Genomic DNA, 6,822 nt, shown 5'->3' with positions numbered 1-6,822 from the left:
GTCCCCTACTACCGATGCCACCGCGACGGCGGCAGGCCCCGTCCCTCAACGGGGGAGGGCATCCTCTGGCCATTCTCACATAGTGGAGTCAAAATGCCAAGGCGAAAGCCCCGGAGATGGTGAAGGTAGTGCGACCAGCTTGGGGATGATATGTGATGGTGGTCATATGGAGCAAGGCAGCAAGAGGAATCGATCTCGCGGCGATGCAATCATCTTTGGGGAGGGGATCGACAACGGCTCGTCTGGCGCCCTATGCCCCCCGTGTAGTGGACGTGCAACAGATGGGCTCCGTCACTTGTCTCTAGTGTTGTGGCTCCACTGCTCAGGACGGCTGCGGGTGGTGTGGCCATGTTATTGCAAGGGTGGGTATTATCTTTTTGTGGACGTGGTGACATCGAGCGGGTCGACTGGATGGTGGAAGCCATGGGAACGGCCTCAAGATGTGAATAAGCTACATAAGCCGATGCGGCAACCACAAAATTTGTGGCGGCATGAGCCCCCTAGGGCGAGGTTCTCGGCCCTCAACGGTGTGGGTGACATGTCGGCATTGCGTGGGGTGGTGGGTGTGTTGGCTGGGATGATGTGGTCATCTGGGGCTGGTTGGTTTTGTTGTTGGTTGTTGGCGACAACAATCGGAATGTGATGTAATGATATTGTGGCTTTGGTGGATAAATGGGTATCATGCGACAACGCTGGGTTTTGTGATCTATAGGTGAAAGTCTAGCACCCACTTTGGTCGATGCCGATGATGACGGCGTCCTTGGATGTCGTTACCTTTTTTCGAGGCGTCACCGCGGAGCTCCTTCACCTTCCTGAGGTTGTGTGCCCACCTGGATGGTGCCGAAATTAAAAAGTTCCCAAGGCATCGTCGCTTGGAGGAAGTGAAGGAAACGATGTCGTTTTCAGCTCCAACTTAAGCATGAACTTGGGTTTTCATCCAAGATACTCCATTAATAAGGGAGGTGAAAGAGATCCATAATGCTTTCATGTAAGTTAGGGAGAAATGTAAGCTAGACTGTAATGCTCCTGGTTGATGAATGAAGCTTTACATTCGCAAAAAAAAAAAAAAAAAAAAAAACCATGTAAAAAGCTGAGGACCATACCTGACGTCTCGGTTCCCACCGCTGCTAGTCTCCTTCAATCCACCCATAACAGCAGATGCTGTTTGCCTCGATCTGTTTGCTGCGTGCGGATATACGTACTCAGCGCGGTCCTTGGCGAGGTTTTTATATACAACATAAAAGCAAGGCTGATTGTGGTTATAAATAGGAGTCCAATCCGAACTCGTACCCGTCAGAGCTACCAGCCGTACAGGTGGAGGAATCCTTACCCGATTAGGCACATGAGGAGACGCAGAACATGGTAAGTATTCCTTCGATTCGCCGTCGGGCCAGCATAGACCCACCGACCTTTCCTCTCTAAGTATAACCTGCTCGGTTTAGTGCATCTCTCAAAATAAATCATCAAACAAATGCCACCAAATGTCCGCGAACACATTCAAACATGGGTTCAAACATATTCATGCACAGCCGGCCGGGTATAGGCCATCCAACGGTGATCATCAGATGTTTGTCCTCTCAAGGACCCTACGACATTGATCATCAAATCACCCCCCGTCTGGACTGGACTGTCCGGACATTTTTTGTCGTCTAACGGTGGTTACCAATATTGTCCCGACTAGTTCGGACATCCAAAATCCAATAAAACGAAACTAAACAGAGAGGCAGTTTGCAGGCGTCTGGACCTCCACCATGTAGCTAGGCCCTGACAACGCGGAACCATGTCCAAAAATCCCTCTCTGCACTACGCCTAGAACCCTTCCTCTGCTCTCCGCGCCGCATTCCTACCAGTCAGAACGGACGTGACTGGACGTCATGGATTCCTAGACAAATTCATGCATGTTGACCGGCTAGCCACCTACCCAACATTCACACAGGTGTGTAGATCAAGGCCAACTCTGACCGCTGCCGCATTGAATCAAAGTCAGCCTGCTTGGCCCAACTATTTAAGTCGGTCGGCCTCGGACGCAAATCCTACAGCACTACACCGTCGCCTCTCCTCTCCTCTTGGCTCCTCTCTCAAAATTCGCACACCTCCCACTCCGGCCGCAACGGACAATGCTGAGGGTCGTTTACGTGGTTGGATGTCGCGTCGCCAAGGGTGCTAGTGAACCATGCACTCACGGAGGACTCCCACGGAGACCTCCGCCCAACGTGGCCGCCAGATCAACGGCCACTAACCAACTCCTCAAAGTGGAGTTGGTCGAGTCCGAGCGCTTGGCCTGACTTAAAGGAAATGTCTAGTTGCGCTAGACGAACCCCGCGGCCGTGCACCTGTGCCAGGCGGAGGCAGCCGAGGGGCTGCACCACGAGTGCACGGTGGTGGCCAATCAGGGTTGCCGCGACGCCTGGCGGGCCTTCCACCACTAGAAGGACGACGACTTAGATAGTAGTGACGATGACGATGGAGGTGCCAACAGCCATGAAGGCTATGCCTATGAGATCACCATCCGGTATCTATCTTAGTTTAGTTTAGGTTTGGTTAAAATTTTGTTTAGTTTAGTTGAAACTTTGTTAAATATTTGGAATAGTTTGCCTCTACTGTCTACACCCATTGGTTTATATAGACCACAAGGTCCTGTATGAATGAGTTAGCCTCTATGGTCTACACCCAGGGTACCTAGGGTTATACATACGTCGGTTACATCTAAGGATAAAACTTTTGAAGATTGCCTTTGAGTCTTGAAGTATGCATCAAGTATTCGGAAGATTTCATCTTGATCCTTCAGGGGGCCTAGCAAATGTGGCCCACTGGTTAGTTACTTTGGGGGTCCTCGGCCCGGCCTATATGGACGTGAGCCGACATGGTCAAAACCCCATAATTCAGGACACCATCCGTAGTATATATAATGAGGCCTTTTGGCTCAAACACTTAGCTCCGATGGCGCCATTTAGGGCTACAAAAAGAGCGAAAATTGCAAGGAGTGGACGAGCGCGCGCTCCTGGAATCGCCAGCCATCAAACCGGTTATGGGGATGCGGGTCGTATGTTTTATTATATTGTTTTGCTTGTAGACGTACGGGATACGGGGAGGCATGGTATTGTGTACGTGCATAATGGAGGTGACGTACACGGTCGTTGGGCTCTAACGGGAAGGAAGGTTAATTTATTGCGTCTGCGCCCATGCCTGGACAAAAGAGAGGGTGTGCACTGTGCTGTCGGTCACATCTTTTTTCTCCAGCACTCTCATCTAGGCGCGACCCATGGGTGCGTGTTCTTCAGCAGTAACTTATAAGTTAGCAGATGATTATTTATTGATTAGCACACATAGATTAAAAGGAAGGATAATATGACAGCATCATGAAACCTACGATTCGAGAGTACATCCATTTAAGAGCAACTCTAGCAGACCCCGCAAAAACTTGACCCACAAAACGCATTTGCAGTTTCACGAAGATCGTGTTTGCGGGTCGAAAACTAGCGCGGCCGAATAGATACTGTAAAACAAACTGTAAAACTGGAATAAAGAGCTCCTTCCTCCAGTCCGGCCATTGCCGCCCCTTCCTCCAGCCGGCCACGCCGGCCGCGCCCAACCCCGTCGGCCGCGCCCCGTCGCCCGCAGGCCATGCCCCGTCGACCGTCGGCCGCGCCCCATCGCCCATCGGTCGCGCCCCGTCCCTGCCAGTCGCGCCCCATCACCGCGCCGGTCGCGTCCAGCCTCGCCGGCCACGCCCCGTCGCCTCCGTCGTCCGCGCCCAACCTTGTCGGTCACGCCCCGTCACCTCCGTTGTCCGCGCCTTTCTCAATTGCCAGGCGAGCCGTGCCCCTTTGCCTGCCGCGTCGGGAGGATTCCGGCGGCCAGGCTGAGGTCATGGGAGGCCACGACGATGTCGAGCTCGTCCAATTCGAACCGGCGGCAATCGGTTGCGGCATCTAGCAGCCTTTTCCGATGTGCGGTGATGAATTCCGGCGAGTTTAGGGTGGATTCCGGCAAACTCCGCGGCGGCGTGTTTGCTCCGACGAGGTTTGACCGGTATACGGGCCTCCTATATTCGGCCTTCCAACCTCCAAAGATAAGGGTTTCGGGTGTGCATTTGCGGTGGCCCTTAAAAATTTGGGTTAATTATCCTTTTGCCCTCAGTGGTGTCTTTGTGCTCAGTTTTGCCCCTAGTCCATGCACAGCTACTATGACGAGGCCAAATGGCCATATTTGAGTCCATTCCGTCCGTCGCGTTAGTGGTTATGGGTCCGGAGCTTACACGTGGGACCGCGTGGACATGCGTCCGGAGCTGACATGTGGGCCCGTGCAACTAAATCCCCAAATCATTTGTAGCTCACTCTGCCCATCCGCTTCCCCGCCGGCCGGCTGACCTGCGCTGCCGCCGCCACTTGCGCCGCGGCCAGCACCTGCCCCGCCACCACCTGCATGCCTACTCCACCGCTACCTTTCTGCGCCTATGCTCCACGGCTACCTGCGACGCCCGCCACCTTCCTGCGACGCAACGGGTGGGGCGCCCGCCACCTGCTGGACCCGTGGCGCAGCCTCCTTCCGTGCGCCCGGCCGGAGCGCTCAAAGGTGGAGGGCTGCTGGAGCTATTTGAACTAGGAGGAAGAACCCTAGGGCGAAATGGAGAGCAGCGGCGACCCCGGAGTATTTGGCGAGGCAGGCATCGGGCCGGAGATCCTCCGCGTCCACGACTGGGTTCCCGAGGGGTAAGTCTCGCCTCCTATTTAGATTGAGCTTAGTTGTGCATTTGAACACTTGATTCGAGTAGGTTTGCCCAATTAGTGTGTTGATTGCGTCTCTGTTTTTCGCTGGTTAGGATGGAGTTGCGGTTTTATTTCTTGATGCACATTAGAAGGGACCGGTACATGTTCGATGCAAAGGATTAGAAGAAATACCAAGGAGGTTTTGATTATCAGTTTCCAATGGCTAGTAATTGGAGTTTCAGACAATTTGGGGAGGTAATTTGTAGCCAATATCCTTGGGGTTTGCTTGATGAAGTGGTATACAAATACTATGATGGGGAAAAGAAATGGGTGACAATTAGTAATGATGAAGAGCTAGCTACCATGTTTGTTAGGCACAAAGAGAAAGATAATTTTCATGTGAGGCTGCAAGTTGATGTGCTTGAGCAGGCATTTGGACCTAGGATGCGTGCAACATCTCAGGGAGAACCAAGTCGTTGTAATGGCATCTCTAGCCAGAACAGTTCAGTTGGTGCACGGCGACGTGGTGGCTCGATAAGTGTGGGCAACAGCAGTATGGTCCCCCTTGAAGTGGAGCCTGATGACTACAATTCTGGGGTTGATGAAGAGAAGCTATATTCTGATGTTATTCGGAATTTACGACGGGCACCTCGGGCTGATAACCAAGATGAGGCTCATAATGCAGTCCGTGTGGATGATGACACGGTGGGTGAGGACGAAGACCTTGCAACTGTTGAATGGGACCCTTTGAACCCTCATATGGAAGAAGGTACAATTTTTGCATCCATGAATGAGTGTAGAAATGCACTTGTGACATACTGCATCAAGGTAGAACGTACTTTCAAAGTTGACAAGAGCGATCAAGTACGTTACAGAGTGCACTGTCTGACTGAGGGTTGTCCATGGAGGCTGCTCGCATCTAAAATGCGAAATAGCACTAATGTTCAGGTCAAAGTGAACCCTTTTAAGCACACATGCCAGGAATCAACCCTTAGGAAGGATACAATCAGTAGAGCCAAGTCAAGATGGGTGGCAGAAGAAGTAAAGAAGTGGGTGAAAGAAACCAGCAAGTGGGTCCAAAGGAATTGCAGAAGAACACCAAAGATAAATTCAAGATAGATTTACCATACATGAGGTTGTTCAATGGTAAACAACATGCTATGGATTCTATTTATGGTAACTGGCAGGAAAGTTTTCAATTGTTATATTCATTCAAAGGTGAAGTGGAGAGGACAAGCCCATGTAGTATTGTAGATATTGATCACCACACCGTGGAGTACACATTCAGGGGAGTGACAAAGACCAAGGAATGCTTTAGGAGGGTTTTTGTCTACTTTGAGGCTTGTCGCCGGGGTTTTTTGGCAGGTTGCAGGCCTTATTTGGCTATTGATGCCACTTTTTTCACAGGGAGGTTTAAAGGACAGTTAGTAGCAGCTTGTGCAGTTGATGCATACAATTTTGTATTTCCAGTTGCCTATGGTGTGCTGGAGATAGAGTCTGAGGAGAGCTGGACTTGGTTTTTGCATAATCTGCGCCGGGATATTGCACATCCCAATGGGTTGGTCATTCATACAGATGCCTGCAAAGGTTTAGAAGTGGCCGTGGACAATGTGTTCCTTGGAGTAGAGCATAGGGAATGCATGCGTCACATTGCTGCAAATTTCATGAAGAAATTCAAAGGAAAGGTGTATACCGACAATTTATGGCCAGCATCTTTGACTTGCAGTGTGAAGAAGCACAACTACCACTTGAGGCAGTTATACATGAATCCCAAAGTGAAAGAATACTTGGAAACACACCACTCCAAGTTATGGGCCAGAAGCCAATTCAGTAAACTGAGCAAAGCTGACTATGTGCACTATAATCTATCAGAGTCTTTCAACTCAACGATCCGGAAACTAAAGGGTCATTATGTGGTGGATTTGCTGGACAGGATAAGGATAGAATACATATAGAAATTTCATTATCGTGCAGGAATAGCCGAGGCAAAATTCATGGGCCACATTATCATCCCTACCGTGATGAATGAACTAAAGCAGAAAACAACAGGCTTGGAAATGAACATGACTCTTTGCTCGGGTACCACAACAGAGATATCATATTTGGATAAAGA

The sequence above is a fragment of the Triticum aestivum genome, chromosome 3B (genome assembly GCF_018294505.1).
Source record: "Triticum aestivum cultivar Chinese Spring chromosome 3B, IWGSC CS RefSeq v2.1, whole genome shotgun sequence".
Classification (NCBI taxonomy): domain Eukaryota; kingdom Viridiplantae; phylum Streptophyta; class Magnoliopsida; order Poales; family Poaceae; genus Triticum; species Triticum aestivum.
Note: the sequence above shows the minus strand (reverse complement) of the source record.